Source organism: Vanellus vanellus (genome assembly GCF_965231255.1).
Source record: "Vanellus vanellus genome assembly, chromosome: 2".
Classification (NCBI taxonomy): domain Eukaryota; kingdom Metazoa; phylum Chordata; class Aves; order Charadriiformes; family Charadriidae; genus Vanellus; species Vanellus vanellus.
In genome coordinates this window covers 122,045,149-122,062,661 of record NC_138906.1, presented here as the reverse complement: position 1 = coordinate 122,062,661, position 17,513 = coordinate 122,045,149, and positions in this window count along the sequence as shown.

Genomic DNA, 17,513 nt, shown 5'->3' with positions numbered 1-17,513 from the left:
TGTTAGCAAAATGATTAGATGGTTTAGGTAATAAATTTATTTTTTGTCCCCTTCTTACACTAAGAGATACACAGTAAATCTGCAACTTGATGCAAATGTTTCTGATATAGTAAGAAACACTACCAGAGGCCACTATTTTCCTACGGTCCTGGCTAGGCTCTTTTGGGAGTGTATGACATTTTTTAAGGGAATCTCCATAAATTCTCCATTTATTCTCATAAATTCCCCATTTATTCTCAAAGGACTGCAGATGTCAAATGAATAATTAGATCAGCCATGACAATGAAAATCTTCCCCTAGCTATTATGACCATTAAAAAAATTCTGTAGGGTTAAATTATAATCTTTTCCTAGGTTATATATATATTTGCTAAAGCTATTGCAGCTATGTACTTTGCTCAGCATCTTGCTGTTCAAGATTGTAAAATGCTGAGTCTAAGGCACTTCATTCTGGTACCTGAATACAAATAGGTGTGTGGAAATGCCTGTTTTTCCAGCATGCAGGGCCACCTGGGTAGTCTCTTCAAGAGCTTCTTCAAATTTGCACAGGTCCAAATTAGCCATTGGTTAATGGTTAATCATCCTATAATGTCATTTAAATTACTCAGTTCTTTCTTTAGTGGAGATCAATATATGGAGCTCACCATGTGGACTCACCTGGATGCAGTTGGGATGTAAACTGTCGGTGGAGTGCCTGTGAGTGCCTTTATGCTCTGCCATGTGTCCTGGGCTGCACAGCCCCTATACCCCTCCTGCCCATCTGCCCCACCTCAGAGTAAGATCCCCATCTGCCCTGGAATAAAATCCACTGGGCATACCGTTGAGTGGGAAGCTACCAAGTTACAGTGACAGTCACACATCTATGCCTTTCTTTCTTTTTATCAATTGAACCAGTGCCTGCTGCCTGCCAAAAGCACGGAGGAAACGCTGTACTAATCATTTCATCTCATAAACAGCGTTCCTATATCTACCACGGCCTTCACTGAACTTTTGCATCAGTTTCCAAGTACATTTGCCAGTGTCACTGGTCTGGCAAAAACGAACGTGTACCACATGAAAATGGATCTGAGAGGAAACAACCTTGTATCTTTTGAGGGACAAAAAGAAAGAGGTATCTCAAAAGGGCAGGAACAGGGCAGCTTATGACCCTTAGGTACAATACAGGAATAACACCTAGACTTCCTTTGCTTTTGTCTTTTTGCTCTTCCTCAACTCTTAAGAACAAGAACAAAGTGTACCGCATTTTAAAGAGAAAAACTGTTGAAGAAGGACTGGGCAATTCTATGTTGCAGAGCCAGCAACCAGTGTGATGCATAAGCAGAAGGAAAGAGTTAATAGCTGTTGTAGACCAGCCACTGCTCTTAGACTAGCTTACCTGAGCCAAAAGCTGTTGCTGGTTATACCTGTAGTAGATGTGAAAGCTAACTCCGTGAGCGTACTACAAACGTGTTGGACCGTGGTGGAGGTGCACTATAAAAAGTATGAGTAGCTCTGAGATTCCTAAGTGCTTCTCACCACATTGCCAGTAAATCGAGCTAGTCTTGTACTACCTGGGACAAAAATCATATGTACGCTTTGCAACGGTGTGGGCTACATGAGCCTGCAGTCGTGACTTCTTATATTGTAAGGGCAAATTTAGCTTGTTTGCGTTTTTGTATATGTAAATGCACAAACTCTCCCGTATGTGTTCTTTATGAAGTTCTGTCCACTTTACATAATTGCAAACACAGATCTCTGCTTTAAATGGATGAATAGAGGCAATATGTGTATATTTTTTTCTGATTAAGCCTCTGTGGTTACAACTCCGTTTACCTACTGCGAGCCAAGCTGGGAGACTGAATTCTGATCACGTAACAGGTACATGCTCAGGTGTATAGAGTGCAAGCTTGTGAATAGTTCCACGCAGCACTTGCTGAGAACAAAAATAGCAGTGTCTTTGCTCACTATCTCTGAACTAGGTTCAGAACACCTCTTGCAGCACAAAATATAGTGGCTGAGGCTGCAACTTAGCTCTATGTATGGTCTTTGTGCCACTGTTCTAGATCTACAATCGCAGTTGTTATAAAAGCTGCTTTTTGCAGTTGGGGTATGCATTTTACCCCTGCTCTGTGTCTGTGTATGTTCTTCCTGAGGAGTGTATAGCTTCTCTTCCTTGGTTTGCATAGTATATGGGCCCACCACATACCATTGCTGAGAAACTGTTCAGTCACAGGACTATTCAGGACTTGTTTTGCATCCAGGGATGCTTTATCAATAACAATAATGAAGCAGAGGTCTGCTGTGTGTTTAGGTAAAACTCAAGCAGAACAACAGCCACCTTATCCAGCAGATCCTGTTTGTGTCATGCAGTACGTAGTGTCCAGGGGTGAAAGAGTAGCTGGCGTGCAGCAGCCAGTCGGATCTCTGCTATAGTTAGGAAAAGAGAAGTAAGCCTGTACTCAAGTCAGAGAGGCAGGAAGTTTGAGTTCCTGAGTCCACCGGCTTGTTTTACAAACCTGGAGTCCACATAGTGATTTTAAATGCGCAAAAAACCACCGTGCAAGAGGAGTGATCCACGGTGCTGGATGAGCATGGGACTATTTTGGAAAATTATCCCTGCTGCCCACTGTCACGGGATGTGGAGGTCTCAAGCAACCTTCTATGAAGGCTCATTGTCCCATTGTCATTTTACAGTCACGTTTTGCTCTGAAACTGAGCAGCCAAGACCTGCAGCAATTCAAGTTAGTAGCAGAGCTGTCCACTCTTGATGGATGTTTGTCCACTAAATGCTATATATCAATGATTTAACTTCAATGTAAGCCCACAGGTCTTTCATATTCAGACCATTAGCCTAAACCTTTCTCCTCGCTTGGCTCTAAAATCTATAAATTCTATAATGCAGATTGTGTTGTAGAACCTACCAGTGAAACGTGCCTAGGTCGTGTTTTACCTTTTGGGACATTTTTTCCCTCAGAGGTTGAGGTTGGGGTGGGGTTTTGGGGGTTTTTTGTTTGTTTGTTTGTTTGTTTGTTTAAATTACTGAGGAGATTCAGTGTTGCTTGGCTAAACTACTCCAAGAAACTCTGGAGTCCTTACAGTATGAACTGGGACTGTTGTACTGGCCCTTCTAACAGCAGTTCTCAGACCACAGCTCAGGGACCGCTCCTGCTCCTCATCGCCCCAGCGTTCATGCAGAGCTGATCTGGCGGCCGAACGAGGCCTCTTGCCCAAAGGCATCTGCCAGGCAGTGCCCTCCCTGTTTGTAGGGCAGCACTACAGTCCCTTCGCTACTACACGACGCAGTGCACAGCACCCCACCTCTTCCTGAAACTGCATCTCAGCCCATAATATTGGAGCCACTGGAAACCAGCTTAGGGAAATATGTACTGGTAAACTAAATTTGTTTAATCCTCTTCATCTATGTGATTTTCCCCTCTAAGTGTGTTTCAAAGGAATTTTAATCCCCTTTCATGTAGGCCAGAAAAGGCACCAAGGCTGGAAACTTGTCTGCACCTAGCAAAATAGTTACCATGCTTTACATTCGCATACTGCATTAAGTAACTCTCAACTGTGGCCAAATAGACAAGTCCTTGGATGCCTCAAAATTCTTTGAAATGTCAGATTGAAGTCCTTATCCACCCTTGCTAATTAGCATTCTCCCCCAGCAGAGCACAAAAACTTATGCACTCTGGATTATTTTCTTTATTCTGCTTTCCCTCATGCAATCTAAAAGATTTCCTCTGTCCTCAGTGTTAGACTTCTCAACACTATCAGGTACTACTTTGTACTGATGATTTCCCATGAGCTTGACGTTGTTAGCTACTGGGCTCCTGGTGACTGGGAAAAAGTGAATTTTAGCTTTTTCTTTAAAGATGGTACTCAACAAGAGCTTTAGTCTTTGAAAAATGATAAAAGAAGCATAGCCTGAGATGGACAAAACCAGCAAATAACTCCAGCCCATTACTATTATCTGGCGAATATTTGACTGTAGGCAGAACCGTAGATCTTTTCTTAGTACCAGCTTGATGAGTCTATTGAAGTTCCTCTACAAAGTACAGAGTCACATAAAAAGATGAACACATGCTAATTTTGCTCCCTCTTTGTACCATTATGTGAGGAAGGCTGTAAATAGCAGGGAAAGTGTGTAATTGCTCGTCACACTCCTTTCTGTTGAGCAATTTGTCTTTTTTTTTTTAAACCCAGGGTTGGCATGCAGAAGTCGGGAAAAACTCAGTGCATGAAAGCACTGGGCTATACATGGCTTATTAGACATTTTTTTGCCTACTGCCTGAAGCGGCATGCACAGCTGCACGCCGCATACACACAGCTGGCTTGTGGATGGTGGATTTATTTCCTGCAGAGGTCTGTAAGTACTCTAGTAACATCTACCAACACAAGCGTAATTGCTTTGAGAAATGACCCTCCGGGCTCTTCTGAAAGCCAGAACTCCTCTGGCTGTTCCTTCCACCCAACAACCCCAAAAGTGGAGGTAGCAGAGTGCCTCATTCTGCTCTTCCCATTTACCTGCCTGTCAGCTGCTTCCCGAGGGGACCCTGTCCCGTGGCCCGTGGCAGGAGGGCACCCAGCAGTCGTGGAGCTCTGCAGCCCCCTCGGCCAGACCCATGCCACTGCCGTGAGTTTGGCCTGGGAATAAACAGCTCCAGCAACCTGGAGCAGTGTTGTGTCGTGGTACAAAGAGACTCTGTTGAACAGGGTTCATGGGTCTGGCATGGGCAGGCCTTGGCTGCTCAGTTTCAGAGCAAAACATGACTGTAAAAATGAAAAAAAGCCATGTCCTTGACTGAAGATAAACAAACCCAGCAAAACAAAGTTAATCCTTTTAAAATGTAAATATTAAATTAAACTTTCATTTTAACCGCACCCTTGGGTCTGTTGGCCTTTGGCTGGAGTATCTCTCTTCTCTCCTCTGCTGATGGGCAGCACCGCCAGGATGGGAGCCTGCAGTACTGGGAGCAAGTTGCTCAAGGTGGGAGGAAGCTCTCGATGCTGGAGTCTTGTCCCTGAGGATCACAACGCATGCAAAGAAAAAGGCATCTGAGCTGGACTATGGGGGAGAATCTGCTGATGGTTTGAATGACAAGCAGGGCGTGCAGTCTTACCAGCTGCTCCGAGATGCGGCTGAGCCTGGCAGTCAGGCAGCTTATAGCATGTCTTTTACCTGCCTCTCTGCCCCCAGATTCATGACAACGTTACAAAAGATGATGGCTTGTCTGGCTGCTTTAGGTAAAAAGCACAGGAGAAGTAAAAAAGGGAAGAAGAAGAAGAAGAAGAAGAAGGAAAAAAAGGTAAGAAGGAGATGGAAAAAAGAGGCTGAGATGTAAAGAGTGTGGTGGTAGGCACCTAAATCCAATATTTCTTGTGATGTTCATGAAAATAGCTGAACCTTGGAGAGGGCTGAGGTAGGCTGGCACTGTCTGGTGCACAGTGTCTCTCAAAGATAGGATGATGAGGGCCAGTGGCTCTGGGTAGGCATGGTTGCAGTAGGATAAAACCCTCCTGCGCCACTCTCTGGGCATCTCTGTGACATTGAGAATCGCCCAAAAGGTGTGATGACTGTTGTATACACCCACCAGTTGGGAGTAATTTCCAGTGCAGCGGTTTTGGCCCACTGCTGCCTTCTTCCACATTCCTCCTGTTTACAACATATGATCTTAATGCAGTCTGTGGATGTATTTGTTTGGATTAATACTGTGTTTCTGTGAGTAAAGTTTGCTAATTCTTATAAACAATTTTATTTGCCCAGCTGATCTGGACTTTGGGCAACTTGAAATTCAGGTGTCTGCATAAGAGTGCTGAAAGGCACAATATAGGCAGTACCTGGAAAACCTGTTGTGCCTGCCCAGAGAGGGACCTTTTCTCCTCTCTGCTCAGCAACAAGAGGTATTTTAAGTCAACCTGGCTTTCCATCCTCAGTTTGTAATTCTGTTGCTAAGTGGCAACAAAAGAAGATTATCGGATCACAGATTAACAGAAACCTCTATTCAGTGCTCTTGTGTAATTATACATTTCAATTACTTATTTGAGAACTGATTTTTAGCTGCTGTACTGCTACCCCACCCTCACCCACCCCCGAGATCTGTTCTCCTCAGGGGCTGGTCAGGACCCTCAGGGAACCACTTGCCCTTCCTTTCCGTGCTCAGCCTCTGCGCCCTGGGGTGGCTCTGCCTCCTGGGGTACCCCAAAGATCTCTGCTCTTAGAGGGGTGTCAGAAACTAAAGTTCTTCTCTAGTCCTTCTGAATGTTTTATTTTGGGAGAAAGCAGGAATGAGTGTATAAAACGGTTTAGAGAGTTCAGATCTTTCAGAGGTCGCCCATTTGCTTCCTTCATCAAGAAATTCCCCTTTTCTGTTTCTCTTTTCCCAGCCAACGTAGTTCCACTCTCTCAAGCAAAAGTGGTCAAGCAGCTTCAGAAAGTGGAAGAAGAAACAAACCTGAGTGGCAAAGGTAATTATTAAATGTTAAGGGTGAACCTCTGGCAGAAATTGCTTAGAGAGGGTTTTGAGAGGGAAGCAGTGAAAAGGGCACAGAAAAATAAGGAAACAGCACAGCTGGCTGGTGTTGGTGACACAGACAGAAAGGGAGTCTGGGAAGGAGATGTAATTTCTCAGCTGGGAGGAGGGGATGGTCATGCACAGCACGTGCATTCACAGAAGCATGAGGACCAAAGGTGTCCTCATGTAGGAAAGCAGTTTACATTATTTTAAGTAGAAAAGCTGCACCAAGGAGAACCATGCGATGAAGAGGAGACAGGAAGAAGGGCAGAGCTGCGCAAGGACCCATCCCTGGGACTGAGGAGGAGGAAGGAATGCGAGCTGAGCATTTATTAAGAGTGGGGAAGGAGGGGAGGAGAAGAAATGCCTGGCTAAAAAGGAAGTAAAAGGTAGGAACGGCATGAAGGGATGGTGAGAAATAAGAGCTGCAAAAACACCAGAATGGAAGGATGTGTGGAGGGAGAGAGGTAAACAAAAGGATACACTTTCAGGATGACAGATGTGATAGATGCAGACTGTCATGCAAGTGAAACACAGAAACAGAAAGTAGCAATGCATAGAAAAGCAATTCTGTGGGCAGTTCAATACACCTGCTTTCCAGGGGACTGGTATCTTCAATGTCTTTTATGTTTGAGTGTCCCAGGGAAGCAGTAACATAAGAAGAAACAAGGCTGAAATAATATCTTCTGGGGCAGTCTCTGTATTTCAAACTGTAGCTGACATTAAACATGTGCTGCCCGTGTGCTTACTCAAGGCCTTGTGTTTGATGGACATCCCGCTTGATGGAGCACCTTGCCAAGGAGACTGGGGATTTCTTTTGGTGTCAAATTTTAGAAGGAATGAATACGCACTGTCCTTTTTTTCTGAAGAGCTTGTGTAATTCTCCTGTTTCCCCAGTCTGCCTTAGCTTTGCATGTGATTTCTCTTTGGAGGTAGCTGTGCTGTTTTCAAACAGGACACTGTCTTTGCTAAGATAGGTTTTAGCTCAGCGGGCACACCAGGGTAGCTAGTGACTAGACTAGTGGGTCCAAAAATGGGACTCCTCTTGCTGGCGCATGCTAATTCAGCTGATCAAACACAAGGCAAACATTCACTTTGCAGTTCCCACTCTAGAACAGGTTTTCCCTGTGTATGTAATAGGTCTCCAGACTCGAAGAGGAGAATCAGTTTTGATTTCTCTTCATCCATACCAGCAAGCTGCAGGACACGTTTGCTGCCCTTGCGGCTCTTTTGTTTTGGCACAGCACACAATATTGGAGATGAGGACAGAAGGTTGCTCCCTTTCTTTCCTTCCCATCTGAGTCCATTTGGACCTTCAGCTCTGAGTCATAGGTTTGGGGATTTCAGTCTGAAGGGGTAGTGTCAACTTCATCACGGCAGTGCCCACGGACTGCTCCAGAAGCAGGGGCCTGGGAGGGCTTGCAACATGGATATGGTGGAAAGCAGAGAAGTGAGCAGGCAGGGGGACCAGTGTGTACTTCTGAGCAGTGGTATGCACAGCCTCTGTTTTTGACTGCTGCCCCAATGAGCAGTCTGCTTTTGGAAAAAAAAGCGTTGCCTCAGATCAGGGAGGGCCCTTCATCTGAAGTAATTCTGGAAGGATGAAAACAGAGAGCATTCTCTTTTCACTCCTACAGACATCCTACTGTCTTTGTGATTAGTCGTTCGCAGTCTAAACTCCACCTTTGACCAGAGTTGTCAAATACTAAATTCCTTGCACCCATGAAAAAGGACCATGGCAGCCTCACTATTTGTCAGAATATCCGTTTATGACAGGGTGACTGATTTGTCCCTGACCTCATAATTATGTACATTTCCCTATATGACTGCTGTGATTAACAAAGTGACTCCCATTAGAATTACACTTGCCTTTCACCCCAGGCTGAGCTCTGCTCGGAAGGAAAAGGAATTGCTGGACTCTCCCGTGGTGCCCTTGCCTAGATGCTGAGGAAAATACCAAGTGAACCCTGAGGAAGCAAACGCAATAGTGCCTTTCGTGGCAAATAGGGTCTAGTCTTGACCCTGGGTCAAGTCTAGTCTCCTCTTATCACTCTTCCAGCATAGTAGAACGGAAAGGATGGGCCACGAAAAGCAGCTTTCTGTGAAAAACCTACAAAGCAAGGAGAGAGAAAAGGGGTGAAAAATATACTGTGTTGCATAACACATAAGAAGACTGTTAGCTTTCTGAGGGAGGGAACCTCCTGTGGTGCTTTGGGTAATTTTTTGCTTTGTTCCCATCTTAATTTTTGCTGTTAAAAAAAAAAATACATCCATAATAGGTCTTTTTTTTAAAGGTGTCACTGATTGGTTTTTCCCTTTGAGTTAGGGTGACAGTCATGCGGAAACCATCACACAGTGAACTGGGATGCTGGGATGTCTTTCCCCCTCGCCCCCCGCTGTAGCTTGACTGATCCCCTGTATAAGCCCAGAACACTGGTAGAGCTGCCTCAGGTTAAAACCATGCAAAGTTGAGAGGAAGAAGAGAAAAGAAAAGGTGGATGGAGAGGCGCTGCTGGAGACTTTGCTCCAGCATTACTCGATGAATATGACCAATAAGGAAACTTACTGCTCTCCCAGGGCACTTTTGTTAGCTGCAGTTCTGTTAATCAGGTTGAATATATTTTGATTACAAAAACTGTCAAAACTTCGAAAGGAAAATGCCATAAGTGCTTCCTAAGGGATTTGTCCTTTGAGAACAGGAAAGTGTTGGTATCTTGCCAGAGTACATCTTATTTAAGAGATCGATGACAAAGCTGGGAAATCATTGTTCTTTGGAAGGGATTTGTTACCTACATGAAACACTAGAAAAGACAGGCTGTATTGCAGTCCAGGACCTTGTTCTTTATTCCCATGAGCTTTACTGAGCACAACTGGTTACATTACCTCCCGACAGGTGCGACCCCTCTATGCTTTTCTGCTTCTGACCCCAACAGGGCACATAACAAAAGTTAGCTGCCCTTGGCTGTTATAGCAATAAATACCATTCCTTAGCATCAACTATAAACACAGGTCTTATCACTCTGAGTGCGAAGAGTTTTCTGCACAATATGCTGTTAATTTTAGTAGTTAGAAGAGGCTTAGCTAAAAAGCAAAGTTACTGAACAGAAAATTGGTTCTGTTTTACTTCAAACCAGGACAAATGCCAATAAAGATTTTTGTTTCTAACCAAACCAAAAATCTTTCAGGTGCAGTGGTGCTGGAAAAACCTCGCTGGCGGTCCCATCGCGCTGCTGGGAGTGAAGGCGCTTCTACCAGCGGCTCTGCTGCCCACCCCTTGCAGGAGCCTCTGTAACACCGCGTTTTCGGGTACCGCCGTGTCACCCGGCCCACGCCCCCGGCTTGGCTGAGCCTCTCTCAGCATCCCTAATGTCACTGGGGATTTTTGCGCGCCGGGAGGCAGGGGACACGCGCGATCGCAGGCTGCCACCTGGTGGCCTCAGGCGTCCCTACGCCTCCACCTCCCACCACTGTGTTTTTTTCCACCAGCTCCGGGAAAAATCCCGTCTTTCCCAGGCGGTGCGGCAGGAAGCGCCGGGGCTGCTGCCTGCCGGCCGCCCCGTCGGGCAGGGAAGCGGGTGTCCTGCTTTCCTGTACAGAAGGAAAGATTTAATGGTTCTGCTCCAAGAAATGTGTTACAGCCTTGGTCCCTCTAGGGAAGTAGCTGGTCATACATTGGTAGTAAAGATAATAAACCAATTCTCTTCTCAAAGACACCAGGGAAAAGGCCTGCCGTTCCTCTGTCACTGTGATTCAGAAGCTTATCTGTCGTGGCAGACAGAGCCAGCCATAAAAAACCCTAAAAATCATTCTGTCACCAAGGTAAACAAAGAAAAAAAAATGCTGAAGTCAGATTTCCCTTCCCTTTGAAAGCCAGGATTGCTTTCCTGATGCGCCGCAAACAAACAATGCACTCAGATAGGTCAGATATTGTCACACTCCAACTCTGCTAAACAAAAAAGCACCGAGTCCGCTGGACGAGTAGGCAACACGGTGGAGTATTGCGATTCCTGTTGATCCCTTAATCCGGCTATAGAACACAGCAGGAAAAGGTAGAGGTGGGAGAGAAACAAAGAGGGGTTATCTGAGGGGCAGGGCTTTTCAAAGGAGGCTCTCTCTGAAATGAACCCTGGTGGTACTGACTGCTAATTCATTTGTGGTACAAACTCCTTCCAGTGCAGTAAACATTCCTCATAGATTATTTCTCTCTAACACGCAGCAGATAATTTTAGAAGCTCAGACTGAGCGGTACGTTCAGCACATTCTCTTCCAAAAACAATTTTTAAAATAACAGCTTCTCTCCTTCTTCCATGCCATCACATATTGTGTCACATTGTCCTTTTCTGCTAATCCCAAACTTCAGCTGATGCAACAAATCAGCTTTCAGGAGCCTAAAATCATGTTTACAGCAGAACCTCAGTACTCTGGAGCTTTCTACCTCAAATTATTTTCTTGCGCCTCACATCAGATCACATAAAGAATGTTTCTGTTTCATTCATATGCTTCAAAAGTACTGTTCTTTTTGTTTTATCAGAGGGCAGGATACTCCTTCTCAGTGAAAAACCTCAATAGGATAGCTCAAAAGTAAGTAAAGACACTCTGGAACAGCACCATATTCTGCCCTTCCTTTTGGATTTTGCACTGTGGGAGTAGTGTCCCAGCTGTGTCCCCTCCCAGCTTCTTGTCCACCCCCAGCCTACTCGCTGGCCGGGCAATGTGAGAAGCAGAAAAAGCCTTGATGCTGTGCAAGCACTGCTCAGCAATAACTAACGCATCCCTGTGTTATCAACACTGTTTGCGGCACAAATCCAAAACATAGCGCCATAGGAGCTACTATGTAGAAAGTTAATTCTATCCCAGCCAAAACCAGTACAGTGGGATGCCAGACTGCACTAGAAGTTACCAGTGGGATTCGTAGGAAGGGGATCACAATGAAATGGTGAGATTTTTCATAAATTATACTGAAATGGCTCTTACAAGTGGCTTAGTGGGGGCCTTGAATGCTCAGGATTTTTTAGCAGGACGTTTGCTTAAATATCTCCTTTGAAAGACTGACTTAATCCTGAGCAGCTAATTATACATCTATACTGACCTGGCTTAATTTATGAGTCCAGTTTTATTGTGGTTGCTTTCCCAGCTCCTAACACTGTGTTATGCTCAACAGGAGCAAGGTACTTACGTCTTCTTTTAATTTTAAACCAATTTGCAGGAATTTTCTTGGATTTGAAAGGAAGCAAACACAACAGGAAGGCGTGAGGATTTAAAGGCAGCTAAGGTTTGGTTTTTTTTTCAACTATATGTTTTAAAAAAAATTGATTCTGAATGTCTCACAAGTATTTTGAACTAATCTTATGAAGTAACATGAGCAGAGTGAGCCAGAAAAATTAGCAGAATTTGTAATGATGGTTGCCTCTATTCAAGTTGTGGGGGAGATTTTCATGTAAGAGAAGACCTGTGTTCAGTTCCATCCTATCCTCCCTTTCCTTGATGAGAGCATCCAAACTAACAGATTCAAGGATGCTGTAAGGTCACTCTGCTTGGACTCGTTTCACAGGATATAAAATATTTAAATGCTCATTAATTCAAAGAATAGGGGGTGTGAGAATGATCCTCCACCCCTTGTTCAGAACACGTCCTTGAGATCTGCTCCAGCTGTTCACCCGCTGTAGTCTGGGCTTCATCTGTCCCAGCTGACAGCCATTTATCCAAAGCTCAGGAAGCTCAACTACTAATTCCACTATCCCCACTCATTAGGGTGGTATTTAACCTGGAAAAGGGTATTTGAGGCATTTAGGAGGCAACCACAATTTTACCCATCTGATATCACATCTATTTTGCTTGTTTGTTTTAAGAGATGCCTGAAAAACCTCTCATAGAACTCTAAATGGACATGGTTTGGTTTGTGTTATGGAAAAATATTTTATTCCAGTGAGGCAGAGTGTAGGAAGGAGGAACAGCCCCTCTCCAAGTTACCAGGACTATGGAAAATTAAATATTTGTATGGATCTGTATTTCAGTTCTCCCCCTCTTACAGGAAGAAAACAAAGGCAGAATGGACGACAAAGCAGCTTTTCCTTAACAGATCTATTATTTTGACAGTGCCTCTCTAGAGTCCTGATTCAAAAGGAGTGTGAGAGGCTTTCTGTCTTTCCTGCTGATGCAAAAGTCAAGCTTGCTGGCTACAGGACAAAAGTGTTGGGTGTATCACAGGATGATAAATGGCAAAACAGTGAGCACCCTTGCACACAGAGCAAGTCTCGCCCCACCAGCACTAGCTGTGTGGTCAGATGTGCCTCACATCAAGCACAACGCATCATCTAGAAGAATGGATTTGGCTCCATCTAAAAGCTGATGCCCTAAGTATGTAATTCCTTCTACTTGGAAGCTCTGCTTTATTTTTCTTTTCAAGAAAGGAGTAATTGGTAATGCTTGCAGATTTTAAAAAAGAAAATAAAATCTGCCTTACATTAGAGAGTTTTTCACAAGGGGAAGAAATCGAGGGACGTGAGGAAAGCACCAGCTTGACCAGCGTGGGTGGCAGGAGAAGGCAGCCAAGGCAACCAGCCAGGCTGGAGGTCACCCAGGGAGGCTATCGCAGCCCTGCCCCTGGTACCCAGCCCAGGGCACTGCTGCAGCCCATGACCTCCTGCTGCCCAGAGCCACGTCATGGCCACCGAGCTACTCCCAGCAGCTCAGTGTCTGCCACCATCCTATGTCCCACAGCTGCCCCCAGATATCCCATCCCCAGCAGGAGAAGGGTAGTTGGCGGCTTCAGGAGGCTGGATTCCAGGCCTGAGGGAGACCCTTCTGTTGGTACCAGCACTGTCCTCTCACACTCCTGCGCTTCCCCAGGGCTTAAAGTTTAGCCACGCTCCAAATATCTCAGATAATCATTAGCCAGGGAATCAACGCAGTTTGTTGCTTAATCACTGGGAGGTGGTATCTCATCTCTGAGTTTTATTTGCTAGAGATAACAGATCTAAGAGGAGTACTCTGATGAAACGTTTGAATAGTAGGTCAGAAACCAGCTTGGAGCTGAGGCAGGAGGGCTATAAACCCTCCCGCCCCCAGCGCCCGGCAGAACAAACTGTTTGCCATGCGGTTTTCCCCCAGCAGGTCTGCAGCACCTTCTGGTTCGGCTGAAGACGCTTTCTGTTATATATTTCAAGGAAATGGGTTTCACGGCAATTTTAAAACCAGTGCTAACAACTTTGTGTGCGTATTTCAGTAACTAAAAGAAAATAATGTAACTAGAGGGAACATCTGCATAGCCTGAATACCTCTCTCCCTGGGCTTCCCTGGCTAATACAAGGTAATGATGGACGTTTCCCTTAGTATTTGGTACGTCAAAAAAAAATTGCTTAGTATTAAATAAAAATACAGTTTTCAGCTGTGGCTCCTGCCCTCATGCCCCCTTTCATTACAGCCTCAGTGGGTCTATGTATGAGGAGCTGTAAAAATGAGGATGACACCTCCTGTCACCCCCGCCGCCCCATGCAGCAAGGGAAGAGGTACCCAGCCCTGCTCTGCCACAGAATTACATCTGCAGTTTTGCCTACTTTGGTGTTTTTTCCAGCTGTAGAAATAAAGACATGGTGCAGTGAAGAGGATGGCATGGGCGACTGGTACCAACTACCAGTACAACTTATTTTGTCCGTATCCTCTTGGACTGGGAAACCTGAGACCCTCCAGCACTCAGTACTGCTCAGGGAGTTGTCCTTCGTGGCAGGCAGTCAGCAGAGCTGTGGACATGGCGATACTCTGTGAGGCAGCACCTAATGTTAAATAAAGTACCCATTTTTGGGAGCAGCCTTCAGCAACTGTTCTTCATAGACTGTATTGCCATCTATCCCCTTCTTGGGGTGGCGGTCCTGAGTTTGATTTTCAGCTGCCAGGGTGCTGTGCAGGAGACTTGACCACCTGCAGTGCTGGCTCCTGAGGTGAGGCCACCCTGAGAAACTGGGAGCTGGAGACTGCAACTGCTTTGTGAGGTTCAAGGGTCACAACCGTCACGTTTGCGCAGCTGTTTCTTGGCAGACACTCTCACCAGAGGGTTGGGGCAATGGGCATGGCTTATCTGGCAATCAGGGCCCTGCCCCGCATCCGTTTTTTGTTCAGTGATTGCTGTCTCTGCAGGGAGAGCAAAACACCCTCTTTCTCCTCATCCAGTCACCTCCCTAATCTACTGTCCTTTTGCCTTAGGTGGATGCTGTCCTGTTCTCCCCTGACATTGAACCTCTCCTGCATCATGCCAAGAGTACTTTTAGTCCAGTATCTTGTCATCAGCAGTCACCACAAGGTGATGCCTAGGAAAGAGGGTCTTCCCACCAGGACTCTCAGCTATCAGTTTTTTCCAGAGCTGGAAGCCATTTCGTGTATTCAGTAACCCCCGATGGCTTGCTGTTCCATATGCTTGTGCCTTGAATGTGCACAAACTCTGTCATTCACAGAAGCTTCTGTAATGGAGGGTGTGCTTCAGGTACTGGTGTGGACTGTGGAGGCAGAAGATGTGCTGTCCATTCCCACATGGAGCATCCCAGGATGGGAGATCAGTGGATTCATACTCCTCAAGGAACGGCCAAAAATCCTGAGTCCTTGGCTGTGCTCTGCCCGCCACCACCCCCAGCAACAACACAGCCCAGTGACGGCCCCACCACCAGGCTCCAGCCATGGTCGGGGTGGGCAGGGTTGGATAAGCATGCTTGCAAGCTGCGGTCTTTTGGCCTCTGGGCCAAAGCCTGAACAGGCCCAGGTGGACAGGAGCCATTTTGCCTGTTGTGCCAACAAAACGAGATCCTGTCTGGTGGCCTGCTCTGCAGCTCAGGGTGCACTGGCAAATTATGCATGATACACTAATCACTTACAGGACCTCAGGCACCTATGGGCTGACCTTCCTAGCTCCTGTGCTTCAAGATGGGCTCACAAACAGCACCCGACTGGCACTCAGAGCCCTTGGGGGCCCTGGCCAGCCCAGCCCCACATCCTCACACAAAAGGAGTTTAAAACCGATTTTTTGCAACCCCCTCCTGCTTTCCCCCCAGGTTGGTTCAGCTGGAGGAACACATTTGAAAGCCCGTGCCGATGCCAGGCAGAGGGCGGCTTTCCTGCCCACAAGGTGGGAAGAACAGATGGCTGTCCCTGCCTTTTGAGCTCAAGGGGAGCTCAAAGGCCACCAGGAGGGAGGAGGGGCCTGTAGAGGAGACAGTCAGAGCTACTAGCTCTATTACCACAGCGCAAGCAGAGGGAGTGATGCATTTTTGGGATGCCTCAGGGCCATAAACACTTACCATCACTCTCCTATGGAGAGCAGCTGATTTATTTAACTTTTTAAAAACTGATTTACTACTGATAACCCCAACAAGCTTCAAGCCTTTGATGGTGGGCGATGGTCCAATTCCCCAGAAAGAATGGAGCCTGGAAGAGATCGTCCTGTCTAACAAAGTCTAGCCTGGCTCCAAGTATATGCCAAGGCATGACAAAGGAAATACTTTCTTGTGGGCGCTTGGGACAGGTGCTCCACTTGCTGTCCTGCTGGGGACAGCCACATCCTTGTTGTGGCACACTGGTTCATACTCTTGGAGATTGATGTATTTAGCAAGGATTTGCAGGAAACACAAATCACGGCAGAATAGCATGGATACAGTCCCTGTCACACTGGTATTTCAGCAAAATTGTGTTCTGTTATTTTTAGATAAGAAAATTACAGACTTTGTTTTTACTTTTGAAGTCAGAATGAGGCATCTCTCACAAAGATAAGTGTCTAGGGCTAGTCCCTGTGTCAGGGTTACCTAGTGGTTGGATGCTAACCAGGCGTTTCCATTACTTTGGGTCTGTACATTCCTCCCACCAGCCACCATTATTTGCAGAACACATCTCCATTAGAAGCTACCTATTTAATCTGATCAATGTTCTGCCAGCAGTAGCACATGCTGATACCATCTGAAGTCTTGGAACAAGACTAAGCCAAATAATGGAGATTCACACCTAACAAATCTATTCAAATAGACTCTTTAGAGCATTAGCAAATCTGTGATAAAAGTTATATATAAACAATGCACAGAGAATTCAGGATTTCTGTGACACAGTCCTGACTCATACATCCTCTTCTGGGTCTCAGTTTTAACAACTATAAAACTGAGACAATATTTTATGCCCTGTGGTTTGTAATGTACTCTGGATGTGTAAACTGATTAGAAAAGTGACTCAAAGCCTAGTAAATCTGTGGATGGGATGCTGTTGTCTTGCATCAAGTTCTTACAAAATTTAATGATGTGCTTAACCAGCAGGCAGAATTCACATTTTTCTCAGAATCTTTAAATTAGCAGGACACCAACTTTTATTACACCTGTATCTTTCAGATATTCCCTGAGGCTGTTTGGGAAATCCCAGTCCTCATTCTACCTTTGAGCTTTTCATTTGCAGTAGGAAAGCCAGTGTTTTCACCGGGGCAGCTGTGAAGAATGAAGAATGAAAAAAAAATACAGTAGAGTTCTTTATTGTAAGGTTGCATAAAACCACAGAAGTACTCCACTAAAAGGTCAGAAATAAGTTCACCCCCTCTTACTGCATGGTCACCACTTAAAACTGCATGCTTGCTTAGAAGTAAATACATGTACTTTCAAAATGAAGTTCAAGACATAAAAAAAAACAACAGGTCCAAGCAAGTGAGTAGTTTTGACTTGCTTGGAAGTACTCCTCCACTTAATGTAACGGCCCATCTGTCTGGGTACACCCTGTTGAGCACCACCATAGTACCTACTTTTTATGTTTTAAGTTTTTGAATCAACTTTTACATCCTTATCACTCAAATCAAATATACTGAAAGCATGTCTAGTGAAAGGCAAAACATATCAGTGGAAAACATAACACTGCAGACGCAGGAAAACTCCAAGAGGGATGGAGACAACCAGAAAGCTCTGCAGGCGCATGGGCTTTGCATTCCCATATGACCAGCTTGCTGATAAACACAGTATCAATACCTGACCTAAACCGCTTCTTTCTACTCTGAGAAAACATGAGGAGTGTA